The following is a 16,028-nucleotide window of genomic DNA, read 5'->3' on the forward strand; positions in this document are numbered from 1 at the left end:
GGGTTGCAAACTACAGACAATGACTCTGCCATAAATGAAAACACGGACTCTAATGTCATACCAAATACTGAACTATCTGACCCCATCATCAACCTCTCTGACCATATTATCACACAAGCCGAGAGAGACATCTTGAGTAAGGGACTCTCCTTCGTCCCAACATGCAGACCAGACTCATTCACTGTTAAGTTGGAATTGCAAAAAAATTTCCGTAAGGTTAGACTAAAATACCACTTTGGGAGGAATGAATACAGAGCTAAGCCAACAGCAACTCCATTTAAACCACAGTCATCGTTTACACCTGCATCCTTCTGCATGAGTCAACGCATACTAGCATTTGAGCAAGTAGTAATGCAAGAAGTGATGGCATCCCTAGAAGAGAAACACTACATCAAATTTAACGTAACTAAAGAGGAGAGGATCGCTCTACGTGAACTCAGTGAGAATAAGTCTATCATAGTCAAGGCAGTAGACAAAGGTGGTGCGGTAGTACTACAGAACACCCAAGACTACGTGAAGGAGATTGAACAGCAGCTTGGAGTAAGGGAGAGCTATCTGCCTATACTGAGGGACCCCACAGCAAATATAAAACTACTCCTCAAGGATCTAGCCGAAAAAGGAGTTAGTGAAGGCTTTTTGAGTACCCAAGAAAAAGACTTTTTGATCAACAAAGAACCCCGCATCCCAACTATCTACACATTACCCAAAGTCCATAAACGATTGGAAAATCCACCCGGAAGACCCATCATTTCGGGTTGTGGCTCAATACTAGAACCTGTGAACCAGTTTATAGACCACTTCCTACAGCCTTGTGTCCCCAAAACCAAATCTTTCGTGCGAGACTCTATGCACATTATTCAACTATTGTAGAACCAACCATATAACAGTACAACTCAGTTTATGGTGACACTGGATGTCTCTTCACTATATACCTCGATCCCCCAGGACAGAGCAACAGAAGTGATTCGCTCAACACTTAACCAACGTCCGGCACCACACTGGATACCGACAGACTTCTTGATCGACCTCCTCGAAATCGCCATGAAAATGAACTACTTTGTCTTTAAACAACAATTCTACTTCCAGTGCAAAGGAGTAGCCATGGGCGCCACATATGCTCCCAGCCTGGCGAATATATACATGGATAATTATGAAGAAGAATTTCTCTATACCCATGACAACCCGTACATTGATTCAATCACCATCTGGAAGAGATATATTGACGATGTCATCATGATCTGGACCGGCACTGAAGACTCACTTAACGAATTCTTCAAGTGGTTGAATGAAAGAAGCAGTGACATTCAGTTTACCATCACGTATGACCGAAAAACCATTGCATTTCTGGACCTCTCATTCCAGGTGGAAAATGATATGCTCTACTGCGACCTTTACAGGAAGGCAACAGAAAGGAATACCTTACTTAAATATGACTCGCACCATCCACGAAATCTCAGAGACAACCTGCCATATGGGCAATACTTGCGAATGAGAAGAAATTGCACAAAAAGAAGCGACTTCTTCAAAGAATGTGATGTGTTAACCAAAAGGTTGCGCGTAAGAGGCTATCCCCTAGGACTCCCGAAGCGTGCTAAAAAGAGGGCCTGGTACTGCCCTAGAGATCAACTCCTAGACCCCAAGGACAAGCAACAACCAACTAACAACTTGGTCTGTGTTACCACCTTCCATTCAAAAAGTAACATGGTCAAAGAAACAGTGATGAAATACTGGAACTTAGTGGCCTCAGAACTAAATATGAAAGAGAGTCCTATGTTTGCTTTTAAAAGGGGACGCAACATAAAAGACAATGTCGTAAAAGCATTTCTTGACCCCCCCAAAGCTCCAGATCTTCGGGATTTACTTGGACTCCCACCTGTGATGGGACACTTTAAATGTGGAACATGCAAGGCCTGCCCACTCTACATGGAAGGTCCGACGCTTAACCATTGAAATCAAACCTACAGACTTCCACTGCTGACAAACTGCAACACCTCAAATGTCATTTACATCATCTTTTGCCCCTGTGACATGCCATACGTAGGGCAAACAACGCAAAAAGTAAAAATGAGGATATTGCAGCATATGAGTAGAGTGAGATGTAAGACACAGGGAGCACCTTTGGTGGAACATTTTATTGACAAAGGCCACAGTCCAGAAAGTATTCGCTGGAGGGTTGTCGAGAAAATAAATGCGAACCCAAGAGGTGGTTCACTCACATCAGTCCTTAGCAGGAAGGAATGTAAATGGATTCATTGTCTGAACTCTGTAACCTGTGGGCTGAACGAATATGAGGAAGTAGCCAAGCAAATGAGTTTAGTATAGGCCAGGTCCTATTGACAACTCTCTGCTAAATATCACATCTAATAATGAGACTCCACATGCCATCAATAAATGTACAATAGGCTTTTATAGCACTTTTGTAATTCCTCTCTGGGCACGCTGTATGGACCCATCTCCAGTAGATGGAGCAAACTGTATACAAACTGATCCAACAGCAAAACCCCCATTCATTAGGTTTAACACCAGTTATTATGGATAGGATCAAGCTTAAACCAGACTGTCAAATCATGTTTTTGTCTTTCCTAAAATAATCTGCTTGTTATTTTGAAATAGTCAAATCAGAACGCTGTACATTTAATGAATTGGAGCGTGTTCTATAATGGTATATGTATTAAGTTGCTTGATTAGTCACTGACATATCCTCATTGTTATAATTTTTAATTGAATTGGTCGGGTGTGTAATATGACAGTTCCCTTTATGACATCCGACACACTCCCCCTTTGATATCCCGATACTCACTTGTAATCTTCTTCAACATGGGTACTGGCTTCCTGTTCACGCAAGCAGCGTGATACAGAGACGGGTGCGGCGCCGTTGCTAGGCAACAAACGCGTCTGACGTGCACGCCACGGGCGTAGCTTGATTACGGCTTGTGTGCCTCGAGCTGCCAGCCGCAGCGTTACACACGAGAGGAAAGAAGCACCTCCATTTACCGCGTAGAATTCGCTCGCAAGGTAAGCGCTTCCAAGCCACAGCGCCCCCCTGGGTACTAGTACTCGCACACTGCTACACCTTGTGCATGTCAGCTCGGAAATCACTAATCGCAACCAGCGGAAATCCTTGCAATTTAAATAATTTCTTGACTACACGCAGCGAGGAGCCTCCCTCTGCTACTTCCCGCACTGATGCGCCAATCTGTCCGATCACCCCCTTGATTTACCGGCACTGTGGGCACGTCACCTCCCACCACCCCAGGCAACTGAAACCCGACCCCCCTAACTTAAGGCTCAAGCTCTCACACCCCTGCCTGCACGACTCGGGCCAAGTGAGGCTAACTAGCACGATTAATTAGCAGCACGTTCTGATTCACTGGGCATGCTACCATGCCCATGGCAATTGAGTCTAGCACTCTTGCTCACCCGACTCCATATGAATAACTCACGCCACCACGTCCCTGTTTGCCTGCATGCCTCGGGCCCAAATAGGTCAATCAGCACGTTTATTCATCTAGCACTTCACTTAGAGTCAATGCCACCACGTCCTTGACTACGTCCCCTGGGACAAGGCGCAGGAAGTCCAAGGATTTAATCTCACCTGATACCCACAACACAGTTTGCTAACACTGTGTTCATGGTCCACAGAGTAATTTGGCATTCATGCCACATCGGCCTCAGGCAGAACTGTTCCAGCCTGATCGACAAGTGAGTACCCCACCCACGTGTCACCGTATTTACAATACTGACAATGGCCTAGCCTCTCTGATACACAGTCTCCTTTCTCTTAGACTGTCTTTCCCCCGTCTTGAAAAAGACCCGCCGTGACCACCGACTGGGGCACACGAGGGTCGAAACGTCGACGAACTCCATAGGCCCAGAGTGACCAGGATCCATACAAGAACCCTAGGATTCCTTGGTTTTAAAACAGTTTCTGGCCAATGAAGACATTGTATATAATTGTACATAACTTGTGTTGTAAAAAGTCACTTTGCACTTGACAGTCACCAGATACATTGATTGTTATCCGTGAATGATTATAATTCAGATACCAAATGTTTTGGATTTCTTCTTTTAAATATAATTGATTGATCACATGACTTCAAGATTTTGAGCATTCTTTTCTGAAAGCACTGTACCTGTATCAGAGAGCCCCCTCCCCTTTTTGTTTTCATTTAATGAATGTGTCTAAAAGCAATTGGTCCAACCCAACAGAACCACTTTCTTTCTAAACTACTAATACCCAGTGTTAGACCTGTCTGGTTTTTTTGTGTAGTCCCTCCAAATTATTATTTATTTTGTCCCCTTTTTGCCCCTCATACCCTTAATAATTTTTGTGTCTACTAGTTTTTATAGGTGTTGGCCAAGGGGATAGGTGTTCTTTTGTCCCTTATAGTTTTTCACCTCAGGCCCAGAGGCCTGTTCTGACAGGAAAAGTTGGAACCACACAAAATGGTGGTTGCCAACTGCCTTAACTGCCTAACCCAGAACTTGACCATAGACCAGTATAGGGCGTTCCAGAACCTTCTGGTCCATTCTGGACCACTGAGGGGCAGCCTATATAAGGCGGAATGCGGGGCAGCCATTTTGTCTACCTGTGAGAGTCAGCTGGAGGACAGGCTATCTTGGAAGGTGGGGAGAGACTAGTGCGAGGGTTGATCTCCTGATCTGGGAAGCGGCCTAATTAATCCACTCCTCTACTCCTCCTTTAGGATCCTTGTCTTGTCCCCGCTGTGGATGTTTAAGGGAGACCCTGGGCGCCTGACTAACCCCTAGCTTGGAAATAGTGGGGTGGGAACAGGAGAAGGAGACTGTGGCGCTGCGAAGCGCAGTCCTCTGCCCAGTGAAAGAGACTCATGAAGAATAACCCTCATCCCTAGACACCAGCCTCCATCCAGACTTGAATAGTAAAAGGACTTTGAGAAGTGGGGAAGTGGGAGCTGAGGTACAAAATCAAACCAGCGCTGTTCCTACCTTCCTGGGTGCTGGGGAAGGCTTGTGCCCTTGTGTCCTGAGAGGCCCTGGCCGGACATGTAGTCGGCCGATCCCTGGATTTCCTGGTGAAGGGTGCCGGGTTCTCTGAGGTAGCGCCGCCTCAAATGTGAGCGGGACCCCTGTGATACTGATCGCGCACTGAGATAGCGCCCCCCCCGGGATCCACTGAGCCTGAGAAGCCTTGCGAGGCTTCCCTTTGTGAGCGGGACCCCGGGGGCGCCTTCCGCGCTTCTGTCGCGTTGCTGAGTAACGTCCCGGTTATCAGGGGAAAGCCAGGGCGAGACGCTACCAAAAGGCGCCTTCGCGCATGCCCAAACCGCTTCAGTCATTCCCTCAGGAGGGGCCTAGGACCGAGCAGGCCCGTGGGTAGTGTGTCCTTCCTAAGAGCGGGCGCAGTGAAAGGAGGCACCGGCGCGAGCGCTTCTGCGCATGTCTAAGGGATTAGCGGCCCTGCCGATCCACACGGAGGAAGAGCACCAGCTGCCGCCAGAGTGAGTGTCCCGCCCTTTTCCCTCTTCTCTCGCGCCACGCAAAGGAGCTGGCAGGGAAAGGGAGCTTAGGGACTCGGTGGCTCTCTGGGGGGGTATTGTGTCATCGGCCCTGCCCTCCGCTCGAGCGCCAAAGCAGAGGAGCTGGCCCGAGTAAGGAGAGAGAGCAGGGGAGCTTCAAGAGAGCCTTTTGCCATATTCGATTGCTTGGCCACCTCGGTGGTGAATTTCCCCCCTGCTTCTGACACAGAAAAGGACCCAGCAACGTTGTGGATACAAGTAAGGAGGTGGATTGAAGGGGGAAGTGGCGCTAGTACCTACAGTGGAGCAAAGTAGACACTGGTCGTTCCCATCCCTTTTTAATACAGGTTGGGGAGTAGCACGAAGGAATCTGCTGGTAAAGTGAAGGAATTAATTCCTCATGGAGATTGCTGGTTTATAACTGAACTTCTGGTTAAACTGGAATTCCTCATTGAAGTCAAATCTGGTTAATGCTGGGATCTGATTAAATGTATTGTTAATGATAAATACTGAGAATAAGTTAACATCCCTGAAAGTAGAGCTACTGTTGACATGACATCTAAATGTAATGAAAGATACTATTGATGTGGATTTTTAATGCCAGTTAACCCTGCTAAAAAGATTGCTATTAATCCCATGACATCTGCTTTTGCTTATACTGAGTGGTAATTTTCTCTCCCAAGACTTTAGCGGATTGTTATTTCACTTGATTGATTGTAAGGTACTGAACTGTGAATCCTAAAGTATAAGAGAACAGAATATATATTATTTTTATAAAGCAGTACTTATTTTCCTATACTTTGGTGTAGTGTTGTTTTTGTGTGCTATTGCGTGGATTTACTATTGGGTGGTTTGCAACCTCACACTGTGCCTCTAGAATTGTATGTCTTACCCCTAGGCCAGGCTACCCTAGGTGACCTGACATCCCAGGTTCCAACATTTGGTGCCTAGCGGTGGGATTCTGACTTGGTTGCAGCTACTCATTAGTAATTCAACGCAATACACTGACCTACACCAGGAGTTTTCTCCTTGCGGCCCTCCTAATTTGAATTTTGTTTTTTCAAAATTTATTTCTGGTGGTGGGTGGAGGTTAACCTCAGGTCACTTCTTGGTTTTCTCCTGTGTGTTAATTTTATTCCATAGTGAAAGATGGAATTGAATTTTAAAGAGCTAGAATCCAATACTGTGGCCCAACTCAGAGAATGGTGTCAGCAACAAGGGGTATTCTTTAACAAAGGTGCCAAGAAAGGCGAGTTGCTGACAAGCATAAGGGCATGAGTGGAAGCTCATTTAGTGGAAAAACCAGATACTGAAGAGAGTGACGGGGACACTGTCCTTGAGATTGCAATGTTGAACCAACCTGGAAGGGGGAATCTGCTGACAGGTCCCAGGATACCTTCGAGGGCGAGCAGCAGCGTCTCAGACAGGGGTTTAACTGACGCCGAGCTAGAAGATAGGAGGGAGGAGAGGAGAATGAAGTTGGAATTAGCTAGGATGGAGATGGAAAGGGAGGACAGGAGGTTAGCCCATGAGCGAACCATCAAAGAGATGGACCTACAAGCCTTAATACAAAGGCCTCCCAATCCAGATAATGGTGGCAGCGAAAATAAGGTGAACACCAGGGAACCCAGACCCTATTTACCCAAAGATGTCATTGCCAGTTACACCACAGGCGATGACATTGCCAAATGGTTGGCCGCCTACGAAGTTTCTCTAAGGACTCACGGGATCTTAGAAACTCACTGGGGAGGTGGGCTGTATAAGTACATGCCCCCTGCTGGCAGAGACACCTTGTTGGCTCTGGAGCAGGATGAGCAAACCCACTACCCTACAATGAAGGTGGCACTGGTGAAGAAGTTTGGACTTACCCCTGAAAGGTACAGACAGAAATTCAGGGGAAGTCACAAACTGAGTACCTAGAATTGGGTAGACTTTTTAGACTACGCCAAGAAAGCTTTGGAGGGTTGGGTCAAGGGCAGCGAGGTGAAAGATTATGAGGGGCTGTACAATCTATTTTTGAAAGAACACCTCCTCGAGAAATGTTTTCCCGAGTTGCGCCAACACCTGGTGGACAGCAAGCTGACCGATCCCCGGAAGCTTGCAGAGGAGGCGGACACTTGGGCGAGTACCCGGGTGTCCTCAAAGGGGACGGGAGGGGATTCTCAAAAAGCCGGACAGGGCACCCCCCAGAAGAAGGAGGGGGGAGATAAAAAGAAGTAGTTCTCCAAAGGTCCCCAAAATAATTTCCAAGGTAAGGGAGCAGGTTTCACCCCTAGGGCAAACCCGCCCAGAAACCCTAATCCTGGCCAAAGCCAGCAGCCAAGGGTTCTCCACTGTTTTGAATGTGGTGGTGTTGGACATTATAAGGGAGATGTCAGATGCCCAAAGAGACCACCCCCTCCCACCGGAGGAAAGTCACCGGGAGTAGCTAGTGTAGCGCTCGGGGAGGAGTTGCCCTTAGATAAGGGGGGTGAGTGGGCGGGTGTCACCTTAGTGTCCCTGGGAGAGCAGGAGATGGTTCCAAAGATCCAGGTGCCCCCAAATACTACAAAGTATGGGCAATGGGTTACCATCAATGGCCAAAGAGGGGAGGCTCTGAGAGATACAGGAGCCAGTATGACTATGGTGAGAAGTCAACTGGTGTCTCCAGAGCAGGTTGTTCCTAATGTACTCCACCCCGCCGCGATGGCTGACGGCAGAATGGGCCACTATCCAGTGGCTGAGGTTCCCTTTGAGTGGGAGGGGGTTGCAGGTTCACTTCGAGTTGCCGTAAGCCCTGCCGTGCCAGTTGATTGTCTGTTGGGGAATGACATGGAGCACAACACTTGGAGAGAGGTGGAATACCGGACGCATTCTGCGATGCTGGGTACACCTGACTGGGCCTGTGTAAGCACACGGTCTGCGACTGCCCGGAGAGGGAGTTCGCCTGGGTTGGAGCCTGGAACAATGGCCCAACCCGCTGCCAAAAAGGGACAGACCCGGAGACAGGAAGAGCCTGCTTCGGCTTCCACGCCCCATGTGACAGATCGGCCACCTGCGGTGGTAGGCCAGGAGTCCATGGAGGGGGAAGTAGACTCTCCGGATGATTTACCCATCCCTGCTGAGTGGCATGTGGAGGGAGGACCTACCAGAGAGGAATTCTGTAAGGGGCAGAGGGAGTGCCCTACCCTTGAGGGACTGAGGCGTCAGGCTGAAGCCCAGGCAGCAGGTGATGCTACGGGACACCACCATATTTACTGGGAGGATGGACTCCTCTACAGTGAACCCAAGGTACCCTTACCTGGCTCATCAAGGGCCTTGGTGGTCCCGCAGCAATACCGAGCCTTTCTGCTGGAATTGGCTCATGCAATACCACTGGCAGGACACTTAGGCCAGGACAAGACCTTTGCACGGCTTGTCCTCCACTTTTACTGGCCTCAGATGAAAGTGGCGTCCAACACATACTGTCGGACATGTGTATCCTGCCAGGCCAGTGGGAAAACAGGGGTGAAGCTAAAGGCTCCCCTGGAACCACTTCCAGTCGTTAGCACCCCCTTTGAAAGGGTGGGCATCAACATTGTAGGGCCATTGGATCCACCAACAACAGCTGGTCACAGGTTTATCCTGGTTCTGGTGGATCATGCCACACGGTACCCAGAGGCCATCCCTCTGAGGACTGTTACTGCACCTGTGGTGGCTAGGGCCCTGATGGGAATCTTTACCCGTGTAGGATTCCCCAAGGAAGTTGTGTCCGACAGGGGGACCAACTTCCTGTCAGCTTACATGCGGACAATGTGGAAGGAGTGTGGAGTGACCTACCGGTTCACCACTCCTTATCACCCCCAGTCAAATGGACTGGTTGAGAGGTTTAATAAGACCCTGAAGGCCATGATAAGAAGTCTGCCGGAGAGCTTACGGAGGAAATGGGACGTCCTCCTGCCTTGCTTGCTGTTCTCTTACAGAGAGGTGCCGCAGAAGGGAGTGGGCTTCAGCCCTTTTGAATTGTTGTATGGGCACCCTGTGCGTGGGCCTCTCAGCCTGGTGAAGGATGGATGGGAAAAGTCTCCCAGGAAACCTCCTCAGGATGTGGTGAGCTACATGCTGGCCTTCAGGAGCCAGATGGCCAAGTTGTGGAAGCAGGCTTCTGACAACTTGGAGGCCAGCCAGGCGGTAATGAAGGAATGGTACGACCAAAATGCTCACCCGGTGGAGTTGGAGCCTGGCCAAAAAGTATGGGTGATGGAACCTGGAGAGCTAAGTGCCCTTCAAGATCGTTGGACAGGCCCATTTGAGGTGTTGGACAAGAAGGGTAAGGCCACTTACTTGGTGGATCTTAAGACCCCGCGACAGCCCCTACGGGTGCTGCATGCCAATCGCCTCAAACCCCACCATGAGAGGCCAGAGGTCATCCTGATGTTGGTGACTGATGGTGCCGAGGAAGCAGAAAGCGAGCCTCTCCCGGATCTCTTTTCATCCCAAGAGAAGGATGGGTCGGTGGAGGGAGTGATTCTCTCCCCATCCCTAACTCCTGAGCAACGAGAGGATTGCCGCCAGGTATTGGAGCAGTACTCTTCGCTGTTCTCCCTTGTCCCGGGAAGAACCCACCTGTGATGTGGACACAGGAGACAGCCCCCCAGTGAAGTCAAAGACCTACAGGCTGTCGGACAAGGTGAAGGCTAGCATCCATGGCGAGGTTGCCAAGATGCTGGAGCTAGGAGTGATAGAACCTTCCAACAGCCCTTGGCCCAGTCCGGTGGTGCTAGTGCCAAAAGCCGCCCCACCAGGCACCACACCAGAACTGAGGTTCTGTGTGGATTACCGAGGACTGAACTCAGTTACAAAGACTGATGCTCATCCGATCCCTAGGGCGGATGAGTTAATTGACCGGCTAGGAGCTGCCCAATACCTAAGTACCTTTGACCTCACTTCAGGGTACTGGCAGATCTCCTTGACAGATGGAGCAAAGGAAAGGTCAGCCTTCTCCACGCCTGAGGGACACTTCCAGTTTTGTGTGATGCCCTTTGGGCTCAAGAACGCCCCTGCCACATTTCAGCGGCTGGTGAACCAGGTCCTCTCTGGAATGGAGAGTTTCTCTGCTGCCTACCTGGATGACATTGCTGTCTTCAGTAGCAGTTGGGAGGACCATTTGCAACATTTGCAAGCAGTTCTCCAGGCCCTGAAAAAGGCTGGATTGACAATCAAGGCCAGCAAATGCCAGATTGGGCAGGGGTCGGTTGTGTACCTTGGACACTTGGTGGGTAGGGGGTCAGTGCAGCCCCTGCAGGCGAAAATTGAGGCAATCATGGCCTGGGAACCCCCCCAAGACACAGACTGAGGTCCGAGCTTTCCTGGGCCTCACAGGTTACTACCGTCGCTTTGTGAAGGGGTATGGCACTATTGTAGCGCCCCTCACAGAGCTCACCTCCAAGAAACAACCTCGACGGGTAGTTTGGACGAAGGCTTGTCAGCAAGCCTTTGAAAAGTTGAAGCAGGCAATGTGTGTAGCACCGGTCCTGAGGGCCCCAGACTTCTCCAAGGAGTTTATTGTCCAAACAGATGCATCAGAACATGGCATTGGGGCAGTGTTATCGCAACTAAATGAAGAGGGCCTGGATCAGCCTGTAGTCTTCTTATCCAGGAGACTGCTTCCCCGGGAACAGAAGTGGAGTGCAATTGAGAGGGAAGCTTTTGCGGTGGTGTGGGCTCTGAAGAAGCTGCGGCCATACCTCTTTGGCTCGCACTTCCTGGTTCAGACTGACCACCGACCCCTTCGTTGGCTGATGCAAATGAAGGGGGAAAATCCCAAGCTGTTGAGGTGGTCTATCTCCCTACAGGGAATGGACTTCCGGGTGGAACATCGGCCTGGAGTGGACCACGCCAATGCAGACGGTCTCTCCAGGTATTTCCGCCTTAGTGATGAGGACTCCCAAGGGGTTGGGTAGTTCTCCCCACTTTCAGCTGGGGGGGACGCGTGTTAGACCTGTCTGGTTTTTTTGCGTAGTCCCTCCAAATTATTATTTATTTTGTCCGCTATTTGCCCCTCATACCCTTAATAATTTTTGTGTCTACTAGTTTTTATAGGTGTTGGCCAAGGGGATAGGTGTTCTTTTGTCCCTTATAGTTTTTCACCTCAGGCCCAGAGGCCTGTTCTGACAGGAAAAGTTGGAACCACACAAAATGGTGGTTGCCAACTGCCTTAACTGCCTAACCCAGAACTTGACCATAGACCAGTATAGGGCGTTCCAGAACCTTCTGGTCCATTCTGGACCACTGAGGGGCAGCCTATATAAGGCGGAATGCGGGGCAGCCATTTTGTCTACCTGTGAGAGTCAGCTGGAGGACAGGCTATCTTGGAAGGTGGGGAGAGACTAGTGCGAGGGTTGATCTCCTGATCTGGGAAGCAGCCTAATTAATCCACTCCTCTACTCCTCCTTTAGGATCCTTGTCTTGTCCCCGCTGTGGATGTTTAAGGGAGACCCTGGGCGCCTGACTAACCCCTAGCTTGGAAATAGTGGGGTGGGAACAGGAGAAGGAGACTGTGGCGCTGCGAAGCGCAGTCCTCTGCCCAGTGAAAGAGACTCATGAAGAATAACCCTCATCCCTAGACACCAGCCTCCATCCAGACTTGAATAGTAAAAGGACTTTGAGAAGTGGGGTAGTGGGAGCTGAGGTACAAAATCAAACCAGCGCTGTTTCTACCTTCCTGGGTGCTGGGGAAGGCTTGTGCCCTTGTGTCCTGAGAGGCCCTGGCCGGACATGCAGTCGGCCGATCCCTGGATTTCCTGGTGAAGGGTGCCGGGTTCTCTGAGGTAGCGCCGCCTCAACTGTGAGCGGGACCCCTGTGGTACTGATCGCGCACTGAGATAGCGCCCCCCCCCGGGATCCACTGAGCCTGAGAAGCCTTGCGAGGCTTCCCTTTGTGAGCGGGACCCCGGGGGCGCCTTCCGCGCCTCTGTCGCGTTGCTGAGTAACGTCCCGGTTATCAGGGGAAAGCCAGGGCGAGACGCTACCAAAAGGCGCCTTCGCGCATGCCCAAACCGCTTCAGTCATTCCCTCAGGAGGGGCCTAGGACCGAGCAGGCCCGTGGGTAGTGTGTCCTTCCTAAGAGCGGGCACAGTGAAAGGAGGCACCGGCGCGAGCGCTTCTGCGCATGTCTGAGGGATTAGCGGCCCTGCCGATCCACACGGAGGAAGAGCACCGGCTGCCGCCAGAGTGAGTGTCCCGCCCTTTTCCCTCTTCTCTCGCGCCACGCAAAGGAGCTGGCAGGGAGAGGGAGCTTAGGGACTCGGTGGCTCTCTGGGGGGGTATTGTGTCATCGGCCCTGCCCTCCGCTCGAGCGCCAAAGCAGAGGAGCTGGCCCGAGTAAGGAGAGAGAGCAGGGGAGCTTCAAGAGAGCCTTTTGCCATATTCGATTGCTTGGCCACCTCGGTGGTGAATTTCCCCCTGCTTCTGACACAGAAAAGGACCCAGCAACGTTGTGGATACAAGTAAGGAGGTGGATTGAAGGGGGAAGTGGCGCTAGTGCCTACAGTGGAGCAAAGTAGACACTGGTCGTTCCCATCCCTTTTTAATACAGGTTGGGGAGTAGCACGAAGGAATCTGCTGGTAAAGTGAAGGAATTAATTCCTCATGGAGATTGCTGGTTTATAACTGAACTTCTGGTTAAACTGGAATTCCTCATTGAAGTCAAATCTGGTTAATGCTGGGATCTGATTAAATGTATTGTTAATGATAAATACTGAGAATAAGTTAACATCCCTGAAAGTAGAGCTACTGTTGACATGACATCTAAATGTAATGAAAGATACTATTGATGTGGATTTTTAATGCCAGTTAACCCTGCTAAAAAGATTGCTATTAATCCCATGACATCTGCTTTTGCTTATACTGAGTGGTAATTTTCTCTCCCAAGACTTTAGCGGATTGTTATTTCACTTGATTGATTGTAAGGTACTGAACTGTGAATCCTAAAGTATAAGAGAACAGAATATATATTATTTTTATAAAGCAGTACTTATTTTCCTATACTTTGGTGTAGTGTTGTTTTTGTGTGCTATTGCGTGGATTTACTATTGGGTGGTTTGCAACCTCACACTGTGTCTCTAGAATTGTATGTCTTACCCCTAGGCCAGGCTACCCTAGGGGACCTGACATCCCAGGTTCCAACACCCAGGTTCTGAGGGACACAGGGTCACCCCTTTTTCTTAACTATGTGGTGGAGCAGGCACTTTAAATAAATATTTAGTTGATAGTATCAATTATTTTAATCATCTGGAGGAAAGTCCTTGCTCATTAGTCTCGCGCTTTAGTCGGTCTCGGGCCTAAAGACCTTGGACATAAGAAGAGAATTAATCAGAAGCTACAAATCAAAAATTTTAATTTTCTATACATCAAATTTCAATTTTAAATTTCTTGGGTGTTAATACATAGATTTGGTGTGAGTTTTTAAAGTTTTAATAACATCTTTTAGTAAAGATGTCTTTTAAAAGGTTTCTCAAAATAGCGAATCAATTAATCAGTAATACAATACAGAACAATTGCATAACGCATACTCCATACAACTACATCTGTATTCTAAGTCTAGGAAATGAGAGGAAATTATCTATTAGAACCCATTAAGAGTTCTAAATGAGAGGTGAAAGCATAAAGCTGTTATGCAATTCTTAATCTGTTACCACTTCCCATAAGGAAAAGTTCATGACATTCAGTAGGATCTGAGAGGAGCATAGATACAGGCAAAGGAAATGAATAGGTCTCTCTTAGAAAGTCAGAGAAAATCCCAGCAAAGGGCTCAGCCAAGATTCTAGAAACGGTCTGAAGAATCTCCACTCTCATTTGTGCACTACTCTAGGAACACATTCTAATAAACTGTTTTGATATCTGTCATTAAGGTAAAAGGTTGCATTCTTCAGTCTTCTCGGCAAATCAACACTTGATGACCTCATGGAAACAGGAAAGATTCCATCAACCAAGCAGTTCAAGACAAAAGGCTTACAGACATAAAGTGCTAAAATGAAACATTTCATAAACATTGTGCAAGTCGAGGTTAGGTTCCCACTGTACATTTCTATTTCAAGACAAAACAGTTCATGGTTAGGTCTCTACATCCTACAGATGAAATCATGCATCACACAATGTAACTTGCACATTTTATCATAAAGAAACTTGTTACAGAAATTTAACTAGACATGTAATCCATGATTATATTCTATGAAACTATGCTTATGTGATGGTTGAAATCTAATATTTTCTGTTAGCTCATGTTCAGCATGTTTATATAATTGAAAGTCTCGCATCTCTCACTACTGAAATTTCTAACCTTAGGTCAGTGGAAAGGAACAAGAGAAAATGCATTCACAAGCTTTTCTAACTTAATTTATGCAGCTAATGAAAGCCTAGTGCTCTCACTTGCCTTTTATGCGTGACAATTCATTTTGAAGACTACACATTATTTCTACATGTTAATTGCATTGACTTTCATGTATTAAAAACGCTCTAGCAATATCCCCTATCTGATTGTTTCTAACCATCACAAAACAATCACAGAACAACTCTCAACTCGCTCTCATCTTCAGTTAAGTCTTTTCTTTTTCGTTTTAGGTTTTACCTCTCCTATAATTTGTAGTATTCTTTGCTAAAGTGGTCACTTAGTTTTAAATCTTTCTTTAGATGTTTGTTTCTTTCTCTGTTTTGTTTTCCTTTGCAATATTATTTTGATAGCCTATATGTAGTATCATGTCCATGTTAATGTTATGCCATTTTCACCACCTGCTCAGCCAGTGGAATGTTGCAATGATGATGCGCTTCGGAATGTTGGGAGCTTGTAAGGAGACATCAGAGTTGAGATTGGGCTAAGCAGCATGCTGGCTGCTCCTGATGGGGCTGATCTACATATCCTGTAACTTACTATAATAAAACATCTTGAACCACATCTTACCTGCTTGGACCTCGTTACTATATTTATTTGATCCGTAAGTAGCCCAATAAGGCAAGTGTATTGTGAGCAAATGGGACTAAAACCCATTGCCATCCCTATGAAGGGAAGAATAAAATATAGATTGCATGCATGTAAACTGAAATAATGTACTCTTGACGGTGTGTATCTAGAGTCCATGTACGCACAATGTTGAGCCCAACAAAACCCACCATATAATTCCATGGAGAAGAAACTTGGAGAAAAACAGTAACTTCATGAAATGCACTAAAAGCCAAAACATAGGTCCATATGGTAAAACACAACCACTCATAAAACTAGCTTAAATTCCAATACACATCAACATTTCATTTGCAGACAGTTACAGCTATATGTGTACGTATCACTGTATCCATGTGACACACACCAGTGTTTAAACAAACACACTTAAAAGATATAGTTTGAAGCAAACTATAACAAATGAGTTTCATGACTTTGCAATACAGATGCAAACCCCCAGAAATAAACATTGCTGGTAGCCATAATAGTAACGTGAAAAATTGCATGCATTGAAAAAAACTTTTTTGTAAAGTAACGTGTCCCTGTGAAAAATCTGACTCCAGCGAGAACTGTCAAGA

This window comes from Lissotriton helveticus, chromosome 4_1 (genome assembly GCF_964261635.1).
Source record: "Lissotriton helveticus chromosome 4_1, aLisHel1.1, whole genome shotgun sequence".
Lineage (NCBI taxonomy): Eukaryota > Metazoa > Chordata > Amphibia > Caudata > Salamandridae > Lissotriton > Lissotriton helveticus.